Source organism: Podarcis tiliguerta, assembly GCF_965153285.1.
Source record: "Podarcis tiliguerta genome assembly, chromosome: W".
Lineage (NCBI taxonomy): Eukaryota > Metazoa > Chordata > Lepidosauria > Squamata > Lacertidae > Podarcis > Podarcis tiliguerta.
Genome location: NC_139552.1, coordinates 17,122,771 through 17,142,509, shown reverse-complemented (window position 1 = coordinate 17,142,509; position 19,739 = coordinate 17,122,771). Strand labels below are relative to the sequence as shown.

Here is a 19,739-nt window from a genome sequence, read left to right as displayed (position 1 = left end):
CCCGTTGCTCGGTCCCTGCTCCTGCCAACCTAGCAGTTCAAAAGCACGTCAAAGTGCAAGTAGATAAATAGGTATCGCTCTGGCGGGAAGGTAAACGGCGTTTCCGTGCACTGCTCTGGTTTGCCAGAAGCGGCTTAGTCATGCTAGCCACATGGCCCGGAAGCTGTACGCCGGCTCCCTCAGCCAATAAAGCGAGATGAGTGCCGCAACCCCAGAGTCGGTCACGACTGGACCTAATGGTCAGGGGTCCCTTTACCTTTACCTATGTCTGCTAGGTGGTAGCAGGCCATTGGGTGATGACTTGACAAGCCACTGTAACATTAGAATCAGAATTGTACAATTGAAAGATACCCTCAGGGTCATCTAGTGGTCCTTAATGTTTACATGTTTTGTTTCTAGATGAGAAATGTGTAAATGAGCTCAGAGTAAGTATGCATTATTGTGCCAGGTCAGAATACCTCAAGCTGGATCTCTGAATAATTTAAGTAATTTCAGGCCCAGAAATATACAAGAGAGAAGCTAAGGGCTGGATCAAGCACACAAGGGAGATGATTTTGGATAACCTAATCCCTAACTTTATCAGCTGCTCAACTCTGCAGTTTGTTTGCTTGATCACACAAGAAGCAGCCCATCTACTATTTTAGTTAACCATAACTAACAGACCCATGATGTGTTGCTTATTTAGTATTCAAGCTGTCTGGCTGTCTGCACACACACTTCATTTCTAGTCCTCCGGCACAAAATGTGGATTGTCTTGCATTACATGGAGGGTGGCAGATATAGATTATTAAACAGCTACATTTAGTTAAAACATTTTACTTAAGAAGAGTTACAGTACTGTCTTTGTAGATTTACCCTTTAATATCCATTCCACCAAACATAAGTGTTCATCTGGGCAGCCTTGAGATAGATTGTCTCCATTAGAGCCTCCAGCACCTTCCTTTCCGTTGCTGTCCTCATTGGAAGACACTTTCCACGGAACAACACACATAGACTGGTCCAGACGAGCAGAAGGCACAGGAGTTTTAAACTCCAGCTTTGTCCAATGTCCCTTTTCTGCAGTTAAAAAAACAAATAGAAAACTATGCAAAAGAGGGGGGGGGTTTGCAGCAGCTTATTTTCAATTAAAACCACTATTTGTCAATCTTGGAAAATTAGACCTGAAGCTTCTACAGGGAGTGGAAATATTGGGGATCTCTTTTCCCTCTTAACATTTTAAGTGACATACATGGGAACAGTGACTGCTGACAGCTTGTATGGTTTTAAAAGCAGCAAAGATAGATTCATGGAGGATATAGCAAACCAGTTGTTGGGAATCAAAAAGGGGAGACTGCAGTTTTGCACAATTCCTGCTTGCAGGCTCCTGACTGAGAACAGTATGTGGGACTATTTAGACCCAGAAGGGTTCTTGTGGGTGTTGTGGAACACTGAAACACTGAGCGGCTCTTGGGCACCTTTTAAACTATTCCCATCTAGACCAGGAGTAAGAAACTCGTGGCCTGCCAGATGCTGTTGGATTCCTAACTTCCAATAGCTCCAACCAGCATGGCCAAGGGTGGGGATTCAGCAACATATTGCAGAGCCACAAGTTCAGATGGGTTGGGTAAAAATAATAAATTGCGTACTATTATTCCTGACCCTAGCCCACTGCTGCCTAATACTGACTGAAAGCAGCTCCTCAAGGTTTCTGCTAGTGGGAGAGGAGAGAGAGAATACCCTTTCTTTATTGTCATTGTCCCATACAGAACAACAAAATTGAAAAAATCTACATAACACATTTAAAACCAACAAGCCAGCTATCCCAGCCTGGTTAGCCCCCTAAAAACTCTGATACCCCATTTTTAAATACAATATACTCCCATAGAGACTCCTTACACTGCATTTGGATAGAAACTGTTTCTCAGGCGGCTAGTCCTAGTCTTTATAACCCTGTACCTTCTTCCAGAAGGCAGAAGCTGAAAGAGATCATTTCCGGGGTGTGCACTATCCTGCACTATCTCTGCAGCTTTCTTATGGCACCTGGAAGCATAGATTTGATCCAAGGTGGGAAGAGTGCACCCAATTATTCTCTCTGCAGTCTTTACAACTCTGGACAGCATTCCTATCACCTGATGCAAAAGATCCTTTTAACTGGATAATATTTGGGATTAAACCTGGGACCTTTCTGCATGCAAAACACCTGTTCTTTCACTGAGCTATAGATGCTCTTGATAAACTTGAAGCTGCGTTATTCCATATCAATCTTTTTGCACACGTAGCCCAGGTGTGCCTACTCTGAATTCACCACAACTTCCCAAGGTTGCAAAAAGATCTGTTTCAGTATCACCTGTTCCCTGATGCTCCTCCCTCTCCATCTTGTTAAAAACTGCAGACTCAAGGGACTGATCCTGGGACCTTTTTCATGCAACAGATGAGCTCTACCTCTGATCTACTACTCCCACTCCCTTTAGTATGTGGTGACAGTGTTTATAATCCTGGGGGGGCGGGGGGAGTCACACTACATAATCAGAGGCCACATAAGCACTTTGTTTTGGATTACAGCTCCCATCAGCTTCAGCCACTACCAGCTTCAGATAAGTCAAGGTTGTGGGGAGGTTACATGGCTGGGGCTGCCATCTCAAAATTGCTGGCGATGGCACATACGCAAAGAGAATTCCCCAGTATAATGTTCCCAATGGAAGCTAACCAAAGACATCATCCTAAGAAACACTCACTTATGTGATATTTACACATTGTGTCCAATGCTCCTGTTGGGTCCATTCCACCAAATATATACAAATGGCCCTGAAACACAGCTGCTGAGTGGGCTGCCCGCCCTGCTGGTACAGATCCAGTAGCTGACAGGGTCTCCCACTTCATTTCAGCTGCAAGCACATTAAATCAATCCACATCAGTGCTCATCAGGTGCAAAACTTAAGCAAACTGAGCTTGAAACACACATAACAGGGCTGCATGCACATTCAGTGATTCTGCAACAGGAAAATGAATTTGGTAAAGAGTTTGGGACAGTTACGTCAAAGTTAAGATTCTAGCTGTAATGACAGCAAAGATTATTGGGGGGGGGGGCTTAAACAGATGTGAAATGCCTGAAAAAGAGGAATCAAAGGAAGGCTGAATGGAATTTAGAATTTATTTTTCTCATTAATGTCTTCCTTTCCATAAAGGAACTTGTGGCAGCATACATGGTTATCCTCCCCTTTCCTCCCTTGTATCTTCACAACCCTGCACAGTAGGTTAGACTGAGAGATTGTGCCTAACCTAAGGTCACCCAGTGAGATCTGAGTGGGAATCTGATTCCTCGTCTTCCTGGATCTTGTCAAACGCTACCCACTACCCCACACCACCTCCTAAGGCTGTACCACAATTCTGTAGTAACACAGCCTGCAGGTGGAAACTCTAATTAGGATCCTACAGTATTTCTCACATTCTCACATACAGTATTTCTCACATTTAAGGCTTTATAACATGGGTAGGCAAACTAAGGCCCAGTCGCCTTCTCAATCCAGCCTGCGGACAGTCCGGGAATCAGCATGTTTTTACATGAGTAGAATGTGTCCTTCTATTTAAAATGCATCTATGGGTTATTTGTGGGGCCTGCCTGGTGTTTTTACATGAGTGGAATGTGTGCTTTTATTTAAAATGCATCTCTGGGTTATTTGTGGGGCACAGGAATTAGTTCATTTTTTAAAAAAATTCAAAATATAGTCTGGCCCCCCACAAGGTCTGAGGGACAGTGGACCGGCCCCCTGCTGAAAAAAAATTGCTGACCCCTGCTTTATAATGTGTAGCTTCTAAAAGCTAAAGTTTTATGGCTTTGGTTTTTTTTTAAGGCAAGATGGGAAAATAAGAATCTATTTCCACAAAGTTTGCACCACTGAGTACTTATTTGTATCAAAGCAGAAGAGCTAATCAAAAAGGGTATCACCTGCCAATCCGCCATGTATGTAGAGCCTGTTCTCGATAGCCACCATGGCATGGCCATGTCGAGGAGCAGGAGGGTCACCCCAAACTTCTGGTTGCAGCCATGTCAGAGTGGCTACAGGTGGCGAGAGAGACATGTATTAAGATGAAGCAACAGCTACCTCAAGGTCCTTGCTCCCTGCTTCCCACACACAGGGTTGCATTTAGCTATGTTTTACCTAAGAGTAGACCCATTGCAATTAAAAGGCCTACATTAGTCATGTCTATCCATTTCGACGGTTTTTCTCTAAGTAGGGCTAACAGGATTCAACTCCTACTTTGCTTCATCTGCTGCCAGGCCCAGGGGAATCAGCTAAACATTTAGTTTGGGAAACATCTGCACAGGAGCAGAGGAAGCTTACCAGAGTCAAAGATGTGAAGCTGCTGGTCTTTGACTTGATCCTCCCCTTTATCTCCTCCTCCAAATACATATAAATGCTCCCCATATAAATGGTGGAGTGCTGATCACCTTAGGGCTCATCCAAGTTCCACCTTCTAACGTGGAAAACAAAAATATTTGTAAGCTACAATATTTAAAAATTGGGGATTGCACACAAGTAAATTATAAGCACAGAAAATGGTGGTGGGTGCGAATTACACGTCACATGTGGAAGAAAGAAATGGAATTCCTATTCCCCTTTGGTTACCAGGCGAGTGCTTAAATGCAAGGCTAATTTAGTGGTACTTTGATTCAAAGTAACGTCAAAGAGAAACTAGAACTTGAAACTACTGAACTGTACTTCCTCAAGAGATTTAGTGCTATAAATTAGGGACTGAATTGAAACATTTTGGGGTTTTAAATCAAATTACATGTGCCAGTTTTCTGACCGATGGCTTGGATGTTATAAACAACTATTTTGTGTGTATGTCAATGGCCACTGTTAAAACACAAGTATCACCATCTCTACATATTATTTCCTTCTGATCTCACAATTCCACCTTCTGACCCACTAGTGCAGTAACTCAGGATAATACTACATCCATCTAAAGAAGCCAGACTGTAGTGTGCAAAAGCTGATGCCATAATAAATTTATTAGATATAGACGGTGACTCAAGACACTTGTTTTTGCTGCAGTACGCTAACCCAGCTACCACTCTGAAATAAGTTTTATTGTTATTTTCATCATCTAACAGATAGCCAGTGTGGTGTAGTGGTAAGATTGTTGGACTAAGTCCTGAGAAACTAGGATTCAACCCCCTGACTAAGGCCAAGTGAACTTGGACCAATCACTCTCTCCTAGCTTAACCTACCTCAATGGGTTGTTGTGAGGATAACTATTCTCAGGAGAGCTATATTTGCTGCTCTGAGCTCCTTGGTGGGATAGTGGGATGCAAATATTGGGTATGAATAAATTTAGAAATTGGACAGCTGCATGTTTGAAATCTTTTTTCAAAAATACTCCAAGAAGTAATAAAATGAAATGGAAATAACTGATACGGAGGTCCAGAACTTGCACACAATTACTGTTCCCAGTTTCACTGGCTCCTCCAAACACCCAGAGGCTCGTGGACCAGCTTGTGGGAATGAAGGTGTCATGCTCATACCCCGCAAGGGACCCCGCCAGGCAGGTGCCGTCCAACAGTGTGCATCTGGGAGCCAGAAAGACACGTAACAGCCTGGTAGTGGGATCAGGCCAAAGGGGGCTCATCTAGTCCAGCATCCTGTTCTCACAGCAGCGCCTGATTTTGGGCAGTGTGGGTGCTTCCCATACATAGGGCACCAAAAGAGGGAGAGCAAAATAGAGATGGTCCATTTCAGTGTGCCAAATTTTGTCATAACTCTGTGCACCAGTTTACCAAAGATTACCAAAGTCTGCCCCTGCTCAGAGGCCAGCCAGATGCCCCAATGCAAAGCCCACAAGCAGGACCTAAAAGCAGCAGCACTCTCTGCAATTGCTGTCAGGTAAGGGACGTGGGTGGCGTTGTGGGTTAAACTACAGAGCCTAGTACTTGCACATCAGAAGGTCAGCGGTTCGAATCCCCGTGACTGGGCTTGAGTCATTTGACATGATTTCTGATCAATCCCACAAGCCTCCGCACCTCTGCCCATTTTCTCTATGCCTGGTAGTCACATAGCACAGACTAGTTGTTCACCAGGCATCCTGAGTACATAAAGATAAGGAGGTAGCTTTGATGTAGCTTTTGGTAATCTTTAGGTAGTTTTTAGGGCCAGGAACAGAGTTTACATGGAGGTGGTAAAATGCCTGTATTTCCTTTCCTATAGGTTTATGACCTCCGGGGTTTGCTAAATGCATTCCTCTTTGGTTCCTGTTTTATTTAGCCTAAACATGTATGCATGCTCAAATAGTAAATAGTTCTTTGTAGTTAAGAGGCTTCCTCTGATCTCACTTTGTCCCCACATGGGATTTTTTGAAATGCTCAGAGGAAATCTGATTGGTTGTTACAAACACTGTGTTAAAGTTCTTTTGTGAATAAAAACAGCCTGGGCCAGGGAGTGGCATTGCACACTTTTCTCCCAGAGTCTTTCTGGTCAAGCCTCGTGTCTATTTTATTAATCAGGGTCCAGTCCTTCCTTTACCTTCAGAACGCAACAGATGACTTTCCCTTTCCTGCTGCCTGGCTCTGCAGGAGTTAGGTACAAGGAGTTTTACCCCACATGGGCACAGGGACTGTCCCCAGGTGGGAGAAGGGCATACCTGGCATGGAGAAATAAGCAAAACGGATCTCAGCAAGGCTGCTGTTCCATGTGGAGCAGAAGATGGAGCGTGTCTCTTTAAGCCTGCAATGCTATCTATGCACACTTACTGTGCTGCCAAATACAGCAGTTCTTGTGAGGAGAACCTGAGCTTACAAGATTAAACAGCTCAGAGTGTGCGTCCTGCCTACTGTGGGGCGGAGAGACTCTGCGTCACTTCTGAGAGTCTCAGTTCTTTGTTCTGTTCTGTTTTCGTTTTCGTCCAGGGCAGACACGTTTGTACAATGTTCCATACTCTGCTGGATAATGGATAGTTTACGCTGTAAATTCCTGCCAACCTAGCAGTTCGAAAGCACGTCAAAGTGCAAGTAGATAAATAGGTACCTCTCTGGCGGGAAGGTAAACGGCGTTTCCGTGCGCTGCTCTGGTTCGCCAGAAGCGGCTTAGTCATGCTCCCTCGGCCAATAAAGCGAGATGAGCACTGCAACCCCAGAGTCGGTCAGTAACTTTGTGTGACAGCCTGATTTATGCATATCGACACACAGAAAACAGAAGGCTTTATTTTTGACCGCTGTGAGACTGCTTTTGCTCAGAGCTTTTGGAATGTGTGCTGCGCAACAGAAGCACGCCAGACCTTATCTCTCTGAGCAATAAATTATTTTCAGAGGTTATGGAAGCCGAAGCTTTTACGCTGTCAGAGAAAGCCTGCTTTTATGTGCTGTGTGCTGAAAAGCTGCTGGCTGCTGAAGAAGAAAGCCCAGCTCTGAGACCCTGCCTGGAGGGAAGCAGGGAGTCTCGCTGGCTGCAAGCTGTGTGCTGCAAAGAATTGCTGGAGGCCTCTCCTCGGAAGACGGCTGGTACGCATGAGTACTTCTGAGCCCCAAGGGAGGACCAGGGGAGGAGATGGCAGAGCTCCAGGAATCTTTTGATGTCCTGTTTGAGAAACTCACTGGCCAGAACTGGGAAATCTGGTCCAGAAGAGCAAGGGGGTGCAGGGAATGCAGGAATGGCTGGAGGGGATGCTGTGGGAGCTTTTGCCTCGAGACGCTGTTATAGATGTGGCTCCCCCTCCCATCTCATGAGAGACTGCCTGGTGGAGGCACAGGAAGGGCCCAAGGTCATCTCCCGGAGCAACCAGATTAGGAGCTCTTCGAAACGTGGGAAGCAAAAGCCAAAGGCAGCTGGCATAGATTGCCCTGAACATAAACATTTGGCGGCTTCTATGGCAACAGTCAAGAGCTGTAAACAGGACGCTGTGCTGACCTTCGTGATTGACAGTGGAGCTTCCCATCATCTCGTGCCCTCTGGTGGTTTTCTGAGGGATTGCACCTCTGTAGTCTCTGGAAAATCTGTTTGTTTGGCAGATGGGACTAAGCGTGCTCTGACTCAGACTGGCTCACTGTTTTGTTCTTTCTTACAGGATTCGATACCGGTGTTTGTTGTTCCTGGACTGTCCTGTGCATTGCTATCTGTCGCTGCTCTTGTTGCTGACAATTATAGAGTCTGTTTTGAGAATAACGTGTTCTATTTCCAGGGATGGGCAACAACTAGTCAGTGTGGAATGTAAAGATAGGCTATTTGTGCTAAAAGCTTCTCTTGCAGGTCCAGATACCACGGAGGCAGCTCAAGTGCAATGTGCCAATGTTCCAGTCCATGATGCGTGTGCTCATCTCTGGCACAGACGGATGGCTCACGTGTCATGGGGTTACATGAAGAAGATCCCAGAATGCACTGAGGGGTGCAAAATGAAGTCATGTGTTAGGTTTCTTGAGTGCAGAGCGTGTAAGCACGCAAAGGTGAAAACGTGCACATACACAAGGTCTGAAAGGATGACCACTAGGCTGTTTCAGCTGGTGCATGCAGATTTGTGTGGCCCTATGTCAGTAGCCAGTCTGGGTAGGGCCAAATTTGCATTGGTCTGATAGATGATTTTTCGAGGAATGGGTGGTGGCTGTTCATGCTTAAACACAAGAGTGAGGCTGCGCCACTAATCAGAGACTTATTGCGGCAGTGGAACTGCAGTTTTCCATGCAACTGCAGGATTTTCAGAGCAACCGGGGCGGAGAATTCACTGGGTCTGTGCTGCAAAGTTTCTTCCACCAGAAGGGAATTCAACACAGGTTGACAGTTCCACACAGTCCCCAGCAGAATGGCGTTCCAGAACGCCAGAACAGAACGCTGCAGGAGATGTCCACAGTCTTGGCGGACGGCCAACTTTACCTTGAACAGGTCATTTAATTCAGTGGTAGGGGACACACCCTATTTTCTGCTGCACAGCAAGAAGCCCGAGGTGCATTTCTTCCGTGTTTTTGGCTGTGAGGCTTGGGTCCTTATACCAAAGGCCAAATGCAGAAAGGGTGGCCCTAGGTCCCAAAAGATGATTTTCTGTGGGTATGAGCCAGGGACCAAGGGGTGGAGATTTGCCTATCCATCAGGGGATCAGTCCAGAATTCTGCTTAGAATTAGAGAAGCTAGGTTTCAAGAAGAGTCTTGCTGACAGTTGCCTGTACCTTAAAGGGTCAGGAGAGTCACAGGAAATGGTGTTAATCTTCGCTGATGACATAATTTACACCGCAAGGGCAGACAAACAGGTACAGAAGTTTGCCAAAGAGCTTGGGAAGCGGTTTCAGCTCAAGAACCTGGGTGCAGTAAAGATCTACCTGGGCGTGGAGATAGCTAGAACTGAGGATGGTAGCTTCTTGCTCAGTCAGAAAGACAAGATTGAGCAGTTGCTTGAGAAGTTCAGAATGTCTGATTGTGCAGGGGTTAGGACACCCATGGAGACGAGCTACGTGAAAGACAGTCAGCAAGCAGAACGCACTGAGTTCGAGAACGCTGAGCTCTTTCAGTCAGCTCTGGGTAGTCTGTTGTATCTGTCCCAATGGAGCAGACCGGACGTTGCTTTTGCTACCAATCTACTCAGTAGGGAAGCTACAAAACCCAGTTTAAGTGCCTGGCATGGTATCAAGCGGGTACTGCATTACCTGCAGGATACCAAGGACTTCAGTCTCAAACTGTCAGCTGCAGGTGAGACGAAGCTCACATGCTGGGCAGACAGAGACTGGGCAGATCTGGATGACAGGAAGTCCGTATCTGGGATAGTAATAAAGTTCGGGAAATCTCTTATTGGGTGGAAGTCCCGGAAGCAAAGTCTCGTTGCGCTATCCTCTACTGAGGCTGAGTTCAGTGCACTGTCAGATTTGTGCCGGGAACTGGAGTTCTATAGATGTTTGGTGCAAGAGATCTGTGGGGATTGTAGCTTGCCCATCACTGTTTGAGGAGACAACCCTGTCTGAAGCTAGCAGAATCTGGACAGTTTAAGGCCAGAACCAAGCATCTAGACATACGTTTCCAGAATGTGTGTCAAAGTGTCCAGTCAGGTTTGATAGGGCTCAAATATTGTGCCAGCCACGATAACTTGGCTGATGGTTTCACTAAACCATTGAGCTTCCAGCGTCATGGGGAGTTCTGTGGTGGTTTGGAGTTGGGATAAGTGGTGATACTTGCTTGCCCCCAGTAGTGCAGGACGAGAGGGGTGTGTGAGGAGAAGCTGAGCTTACAGGTTTAAACAGCTCAGAGTGTGCGTCCTGCCTACTGTGGGGCGGAGAGACTCTGCGTCACTTCCAAGAGTCTCAGTTCTTTGTTCTGTTCTGCTTTCGTTTTCATCCGGGGCAGACACATTTGTACGATGTTCTGTACTCTGCTGGATAATGGATAGTTTATGCTGTAAATAAAGTGCTTTTAGTTTTAGTAACTCTGTGTGAGATCCTGATTTATGCACATTGATGCACAGAAGACAGAAGGCTTTATTTCTGACCGCTGTGAGACTCTGCTTTTGCTCAGAGCTTTTGGAATGTGTGCTGCGCAACAGAAGTACGCTGGACCTTATCTCTCTGAGCAATAAATTATTCTCAGAGTTCTTTCCAAGGTTATGAGGACAAAAGGAATGAGGAGGTGGAAGGGGAACCAAAACAGTTTTATTAACTAATAAACAGCAGGCATGCAAAGCATAACATAAAACATACCCAATCTCCCCTTCAGCTGCCCAGAGCCCCAGGTAGAGCAGCAGGAGAAAGACCCCGACCGTCAGTCTCCCAGCATCAGATTCTTTGATCTGGGTAGAAGCTCTCCGGTCCCCTCCCACCTATGGCTTTTATAGCCTGCCTTGATGTAATCAAGTGCACCTGGCATTACCCATGATTAGCCCAGGACCCTGAGATGGAACTAATACAAAGCGGCTGAGAGTCTCCCACTACCTGCAGCTGGGCATCCAGCCAGCACTTGCAACACAGAAGAACCCAATAAACTCCCGACAGGTGTGTGAAACACAAGAATCCAGCAGACCTCAAACTGGGGGTGTTAAAGGGAAAGGGACATGCCACCTAACTCCTCAAAATACAATTGTCTTCCGCATTTCCACTACACTTACCCAGGAGTAAACACCACTGAACAAACATGCATAAATGCTGTAGCAGCTACTAGGATGAGCCGGAAACCAGGGTAACCCTGGGCTATGAACTCAGTCAGAGAGTCTCAGGGAAGTCACTCTCAGCCTCTCCATCTACAACATGGGGATAAAACAAGGCTGGGTAACCTTGCTGGGCTGTTCTATGGATTATTGAGGGTGTATGTGCAAAATACTGTGAATACCCCAATCTTATTATTCATACAAGAGTGAAACAAACTGCTGCAGTATGGACTCTGCCAGACAGCCTCTCTTCTGTTGGATTTAGAAGGTTATGATAATAGACTTGGTTATAACCATAGAAGATCCTAAGCAGAGTATCAAAGAGGTGTTAGAAGAGATAGAACATTTTGGTAAGGTGTCCGGCTTTAAGTTAAATAGGAAAAAAACTAAAATAATTGCTAAGAATATGGATCAAGAGATAATAGAAAGAATACAGCAACAAACAGAGATGAATGTGGTTAAGAAAGTTAAGTATTTAGGGATTACGTTAACTCCCAGGAGTATTGATCTGTTTCAAAATAACTATGTACCAATATGGAATAAAATTAAACGTGATCTAGAGGTGTGGGGAAGAATGAAACTATCATTATGGGGAAGAATTGCAACGATAAAGATGAGCGTGTTACCGAAAATGTTGTTTCTGTTTCAAACAATTCCAATAATTAAAGGTGTGACAATATTCAAGGAATGGCAAAGAATAACGTCAAGATATATCTGGCAGGGCAAGAAGCCAAGAATAAAATTTAAGATATTAACAGATGCAAAAGATAGAGGAGGCTTTGCCCTGCCAGATTTAAAGTTATATTATGAAGCTTCATGTTTTTGCTGGGTGAAAGAATGGATAAAGTTAGAAAACACAGAATTGTTGGATTTAGAAGGTTATGATAATAGATTCGGTTGGCACACGTATTTATGGTGTGAAAAGAATAGCGTGCATAAAGGTTCTGAAAACCACATCTTTAGAGGATCGTTGATTGAGGTCTGGAATAGGTACAAAAATTTATTAGTTTAAAACTCCATATTGGCTATCACCATTGGAGATAATGAGTGTGAAAAAGATCAATATGTCAGGGAGATGGATTACATATGAGAATTTGATAATTAAAGAAGGTAATAAATGGAAACTGAAACCATATGAAGAAGTAAAAAAAAATGTGAATGACTGGTTGCACTATTATCAGATAAATGCAATGTTTAAAAAAGAGATGTCAGAAAGAGGTTTTCAGGAAAAGAAATCTAGGTTTCATCAAGAAATCTTGAATAGTGATGTTAAAATTTTGTCAAAAATGTATAAATTATTACTTGAGTAGCATACAAAGGACAAAGAAGTAAAATCAGTTATGATTCAGTGGGCCAAAGATTTTGGTTATAATATACAATTTGATGAGTGGATAAAATTGTGGAAAGAAGGAATGAAATTCACTGCATGCACCACAATAAAAGCAAATGTAATGAAAATGATGTATAGATGGTATGTAACACCAGTGAAACTTGGTAAGATGTATAAACTCAGTAACAAATGTTGGAAATGTCAGGAAAAAGAGGGAACATTTTATCATATGTGGTGGGAATGTAAGAAAGTGAAAGGTTTCTGGGAAATGATTTATAATGAGATGAAGAAAATGTTGAAATATACTTTTATTAAGAAACCAGAAGCATTTCTATTAGGAATATTAGGGAATGAAATTAAAAAGAATGATGTGAAATTATTTAGGTACGCAGTGACAGCAACAAGAATTTTGATGGCCCAGAAATGGAAACAGGAAGAAATGCCGACGAGGGTAGAATGGAGAATGAAACTGATGGAATATGCAGAAATGGACAAATTAACGGGGAAAATTCGGAACCAACACGATCAGAGATTCACCGAGGACTGGAATAAATTTACAGAGTATATCAAAAATGTATGTGAGGAGCAATTAACACTTGTTGGCTTTCAAGAAGCTCTGTGAAAATGATTGATAGAAATGTTGCTTAAAAGATATGATAAGATTAAGATTGTTAAAGCGCAATATAAATTTAAGAAATGTGAGTAATAGTGATAATATGGGAAATTGTCAGATAGGCTGAGGGAAGTCTAAAAGATGTATATGTTAGAAGTGGATGTTAAACATGGATGGAATGTATATTGGAAATTGAATAAAAATTCGGGCTCCATGCAATCGGAGAGGGCGCTTCGGAGCCAAACAGTCAATAGCCCTGGTTAACTCCACATTCCAGCGGGCCACCAGGGAATCAGCTGAAAGGCCATCAACATGGGATAAAGCATCCCCTACCACTCTCTGGAAACCATTTGGATCCATTAAGTGGCAGGGGCGGACCATCCGAATCGGTCCCACCTCCCTGCAGAGAGGAAGGGTTGTGGAGAAGTCAAGTTGCACCAGGAAGTGGTCTGACCATGGCACTTCTTTTGTTTCGCTTTTACTTAGTGTCAGATCACCAACTAAACATCCATCCCACCCCCATCCCCGTCCCCGCATATACAAAAAAATAAAATAAAGAGGAAAAGGAAAAATTTAAAACATTTTAAAAAGAACTCTGTGCCACTCCAGATCCCCCTGGGCCGCAGCAGCAGCGACAGCAACCGTCCCTGTGAGGCCTGTCAGGCCCCGCCCCAGGCCAGATGGTAAGTGGCAAGAAGGAGCAGGGCCCTCAGACACCCACACAGGAGAGTCCTCCTGGGCAGCAGAGCGCAGCAGTCCTTGTGAGGCTTCAGGCCCCGCCCCAGGCCAGATGGTAAGTGGCAAGAAGGAGCAGGGCCCTCAGACACTCACGCAGAAGAGTCCTCCTGGGCAGCAGAGCGCAGCAGTCCTTATGAGGCTTCAGGCCCCGCCTGTGTGGGTGTCTGAGGGCCCTGCTCCTTCCTGCCACTCACCATCTGGCCCGGGGCGGGGCCTGACAGGCCTCACAGGGACGGTTGCTGTCGCTGCTGCTGCAGCCCAGGGGGATCTGGAGTGGCACAGAGTTCTTTTTAAAATGTTTTAAATTTTTCCTTTTCCTCTTTATTTTATTTTTTTGTATATGCGGGGACGGGGATGGGGGTGGGATGGATGTTTAGTTGGGAATTTGTTTGATTTTAATGGATTTGTAATTGTAGGTGTTGTCTCCCCTTCATGGATCACTGCCTTGCCATGGCGAAGGGGCTTGAATAACTCAGAGAAGCTATGAGCTATGCTGTGCAGGGCCACCCAAGATGGACAGGTCATAGTGGAGAGTTTTGACCAAATGTGATCCACCTGGAGCAGGAACCGGCAAGCCACTCCAGTATCCCTGCCAAGAAAACTCCATGGACAAAGATAACAGGCATATAAAAGCTATGACACTGGAAGATGAGTCCCTCAGGTCAGAAGGCATCCAACATGCTACTGAGGAAGAGCGGAGGACAAGGACAAGTAGATTCGGAGCTGATGAAGCAGCTGGGCCAAAGCCGAAAGGTCGCTCAGTTGCGGATATGCCTGGAAGCAAAAGGAAAGTCCAATGCTGTAAAGAAAAATATTGCATAGGAACCTGGAATGTAAGAACCATGAACCTTGGTAAGTTGGATGTGGTCAAAAATGAGATGGCAAGAATAAATATTGACATCCTGGGCATCAGTGAACTAAAATGGACGGGAATGGGCGAATTCAGTTTGGATGACCATCATATCTACTACTGTGGGCAAGAAACCCGCAAAAGAAATGGAGTGGCCCTCATAGTCAACAAAAGAGTGGCGAAAGCTGTACTGGGATGCAATCTCAAAAATGATAGAATGATCTCGGTACGAATCCAAGGCAGACCTTTTAACATAACAATAATCCAAGTTTATGCACCAACCACTGGTGCTGAAGAAACTGAAATTGACCAATTCTATGAAGACTTACAACACCTTATAGAAGTGACACCAAAGAAGGATGTTCTTGTCATTATAGGGGATTGGAATGCTAAAGTAGGGAATCAAGAGATAAAAGGAACAACTGGCAAATTTGGTCTTGGAATTCAAAACGAAGCAGGGCAAAGGCTAATAGAGTTCTGTCAAGAGAACAAGCTGGTCATAACAAACACTCTTTTCCAACAACACAAGAGACGACTCTACACATGGACATCACCAGATGGGCAGCATCGAAATCAGATTGATTATATTCTCTGCAGCCAAAGATGGAGAAGCTCTATACAGTCAGCAAAAACAAGACCTGGAGCTGACTGTGGCTCAGATCATCAGCTTCTTATAGCAAAATTCAAGCTTAAACTGAAGAAAGTAGGAAAAACCACTGGGCCGGTAAGATACAATCTAAACCAAATCCCTTATGAATACACAGTGGAAGTGAGGAACAGGTTTAAGGATTTAGATTTGGTGGACAGAGTGCCTGAAGAACTATGGATGGAGGCTCGAAACATTATACAGGAGGCAGCAACGAAAACCATCCCAATGAAAAGGAAATGCAAGAAAGCAAAGTGGCTGTCCAATGAGGCCTTACAAATAGCGGGGGAGAGAAGGCAAGCAAAATGCGAGGGAGATAGAGAAAGATACAGGAAATTGAATGCAGAATTCCAAAAAATAGCAAGGAGAGATAAGAAGGCCTTCTTAAATGAGCAATGCAAAGAAACAGAGGAAAACAACAGAATGGGAAGAACCAGAGATCTGTTCAAGAAAATTGGAGATATGAAAGGAACATTTCGTTCAAAGATTACCAGAATAAAGGACAAAAGTGGTAAGGACCTAACAGAAGCAGAAGACATCAAGAAGAGGTGGCAAGAATACACAGAGGAATTATACCAGAAAGATATGGATGTCTCGTACACCCCAGGTAGTGTGGTTGCTGACCTTGAGCCAGACATCCTGGAGAGTGAAGTCAAATGGGCCTTAGAAAGCATTGCAAATAACAAGGCCAGTGGAAGTGATGGTATTCCAGCTGAACTATTTAAAATTTTAAAAGATGATGCTGTTAAGGTGCTACACTCAATATGCCAGCAAGTTTGGAAAACTCAGCAATGGCCAGAGGATTGGAGAAGGTCAGTCTGCATCCCAATCCCAAAGAAGGGCAGTGCTAAAGAATGCTCCAACTACCGCACAATTGCACTCATTTCACACGCTAGCAAGGTTATGCTTAAAATTCTTCAAGGAAGGCTCAAGCAGTATGTGGACCGAGAACTCCCAGAAGTGCAAGCTGGATTTAGAAGAGGCAGAGGAACCAGAGACCAAATTGCAAACATGCGCTGGATTATGGAGAAAGCTAGAGAGTTCCAGAAAGACATCTACTTCTGCTTCATTGACTATGCAAAAGCCTTTGACTGTGTCGACCACAGCAAACTATGGCAAGTTCTTAAAGAAATGGGAGTGCCTGATCACCTCATCTGTCTCCTGAGAAATCTCTATGTGGGACAAGAAGCTACAGTTAGAACTGGATATGGAACAACTGATTGGTTCAAAATTGGGAAAGGAGTATGGCAAGGCTGTATTTTGTCTCCCTGCTTATTTAACTTATATGCAGAATTCATCATGCGAAAGACTGGGCTGGATGAATCCCTAGCCGGAATTAAGATTGCTGGAAGAAATATCAACAACCTCAGATATGCAGATGACACAACCTTGATGGCAGAAAGTGAGGAGGAATTAAAAAACCTTTTATTGAGGGTGAAAGAGGAGAGCGCAAAATATGGTCTGAAGCTCAACATCAAAAAAACGAAGATCATGGCCACTGGTCCCATCACCTCCTGGCAAATAGAAGGGGAGGAAATGGAGACAGTGAGAGATTTTACTTTCTTGGGCTCCATGATCACTGCAGATGGTGACAGCAGCCACGAAATTAAGAGACTCCTGCTTCTTGGGAGGAAAGCAATGACAAACCTAGACAGCATTTTAAAAAGTAGAGACATCACCTTGCCAACAAAGGTCCGTATAGTAAAAGCTATGGTTTTCCCAGTAGTGATGTACGGAAGTGAGAGCTGGACCATAAAGAAGGCTGATCGCCGAAGAATTGACGCTTTTGAATTATGGTGCTGGAGGAGACTCTTGAGAGTCTCATGGACTGCAAGAAGATCAAACACATCCATTCTTAAGGAAATCAGCCCTGAGTGCTCACTGGAAGGACAGATCATGAAGCTGAGGCTCCAATACTTTGGCCACCTCATGAGAAGAGAAGACTCACTGGAAAAGACCCTGATGTTGGGAAAGATGGAGGGCACAAGGAGAAGAGGACGGCAGAGGACGAGATGGTTAGACAGTGTTCTCGAAGCTACAAACATGAATCTGGCCAAACTGCGGGTGGCAGTGGAAGACAGGAGTGCCTGGCGTGCTCTGGTCCATGGGGTCACGAAGAGTCGGACACGACTGAACGAATAAACAACAACTACTGGTGCTGAAGAAACTGAAATTGACCAATTCTATGAAGAATTACAACACCTTATGGAAATGACACCAAGGAAGGATGTTCTTCTCATCATAGGGGGTTGGAATGCTAAAGTAGGGAGTCAAGAGATAAAAGGAACAACTGGCAAGTTTGGCCCTGGAGATCAAAACGAAGCAGGGCAAAGGCTAATAGAGTTCTGCCAAGAGAACAAGCTGGTCATAACAAACACTCTTTTCCAACAACGCAAGAGACGACTCTACACATGGACATCACCAGATGGGCAGCATCGAAATCAGATTGATTATATTCTCTGCAGCCAAAGATGGAGAAGCTCTATACAGTCAGCAAAAACAAGACCTGGAGCTGACTGTGGCTCAGAACATCAGCTTCTTACAGCAAAATTGAAGCTTAAACTGAAGAAAGTAGGAAAAACCACTGGGCCAGTAAGATACAATCTAAGCCCTTATGAATACACAGTGGAAGTGAGGAACAGGTCTAAGGATTTAGATTTGGTGGACAGAGTGCCTGAAGAACTATGGACGGAGGCTCGTAACATTATACAGGAGGCAGCAAGAAAACCACCCCAATGAAAAGCAAAGTCAAGAAAGCAAAGTGGCTGTCCAACGAGGCCTTACAAATAGCAGGGGAGAGAAGGCAAGCAAAATGCGAGGGAGATAGAGAAAGATACAGGAAATTGAATGCAGATTTCCAAAAAATAGCAAGGAGAGACAAGAAGGCCTTCTTAAACGAGCAATGCAAAGAAATAGAGGAAAACAAGAGAATGGGAAAAACCAGAGATCTGTTCAAGAAAATTGGAGATATGAAAGGAACATTTCGTACAAAGATTACCATAATAAAGGACAAAAGTGGTAAGGACCTAACAGAAGCAGAAGACATCAAGAAGAGGTGGCAAGAATACACAGAGGAATTATACCAGAAAGATATGGATGTCTCGTACACCCCAGGTAGTGTGGTTGCTGACCTTGAGCCAGACATCCTGGAGAAAGCACTGCTAATAACAAAGCACAAAATATGGTCTGAAGCTCAACATCAAAAAGTACAAAGATCATGGCCACTGGTCCCATCACCTCCTGGGAAATAGAAGGGGAAGAAATGGAGGCAGTGAGAGATTTTACTTTCTTGGGCTCCATGATCACTGCAGATGGTGACAGGAGCCACGAAATTAAAAGACGCCTGCTTCTTGGGAGAAAAGCAATGACAAACCTAGACAGCATCTTAAAAAGCAGAGACATCACCTTGCCAACAAAGGTCCATATAGTTAAAGCCATGGTTTTCCCAGTAGTGATGTATGGAAGTGAGAGCTGGACCATAAAGTAGGCTGATCGCCGAAGAATTGATGCCCTGAGTGCTCACTGGAAGGACAGATCGTGAAGCTGATCCAATACTCCAATACTTTGGCCACCTCATGAGAAGAAAAGACTCCCTGGAAAAGACCCTGACGTTGGGAAAGATGGAGGGCACAAGGAGAAGGGTACGACAGAGGACAATATGGTTGGACAGTGTTTTCGAAGCTACCAGCATGAGTTTGACCAAACTGTGGGAGGCAGTGGAAGACAGGAGTGCCTGGCGTGCTCTGGTCCATGGGGTCACGAAGAGTCGGACACGACTAAACGACTAAACAACAACAGGTGTTGTCTCTCCCCTTTTATTGGATTTTTTTTTACAAAACACAATAATTCTTTCTTTCTTTTTTAAAGTTAGTGGTTTCCTGTTCCTTTGTTTGTTTCAGTTGCTCTCTGCTTTCATAGAGAGAGGGTGCTTATTTCTTTGCTGTCTGTGTAGTAAGAAATAAACCATAGCGATGTAGCCATAAATCTCATCACTTCCCTGTGCTGGAAACTCTGCTGGAAGGGAATGTGCCTGAGGCCTCATCAAAGGCTCAGATCGTTAATCACGTCGGGAGGCGATTCTGAAGGACTCGGTCGGAGGAAAATGAGCTTTATCAGCTTGGCCGAGTGGAGATCTTGACACTTTCAATGGTATATAACTTTGAAAGACATACAGAAGATGAATAATGAAATGAATGGACGTTGCTGGAAATGTCATAGACCTCAAGGAACCTTTTTTCATTAATGGTGGACCTGTGAAAAGACCAAAAAGTTTTGGAGAAAAGTTCATTTTGAAATGCAAAAAATGTAAAAAAACAACAATCCTAAAATTGCATTGGACCCCAAAACTATGCAGTTGGAATTGACTCCTTCAGCTAATGTATTGTGAAATCATCAGTGGAACTATTTAGTTATATGACCACAGCAGTCAGAGTGGTGTTGGCTAACATATGAAAATCTGACTTATGTCCGGAAATAG

General features: G+C 44.3%; 1 pseudogene across 1 annotated transcript; it reads right to left on the bottom strand.

Moving 5' to 3' along the window:
* Positions 1-829: 829 nt before the first annotated feature.
* LOC310668766 (rab9 effector protein with kelch motifs-like) lies at positions 830-6,124 on the bottom strand (annotated as a pseudogene). Its single transcript, XR_014515515.1, has 5 exons — positions 5,400-6,124; positions 4,323-4,455; positions 3,907-4,036; positions 2,715-2,869; positions 830-1,056 (listed from the first exon to the last, which is right to left on the bottom strand). The product of XR_014515515.1 is annotated as a rab9 effector protein with kelch motifs-like (transcript).
* Positions 6,125-19,739: the final 13,615 nt, after the last annotated feature.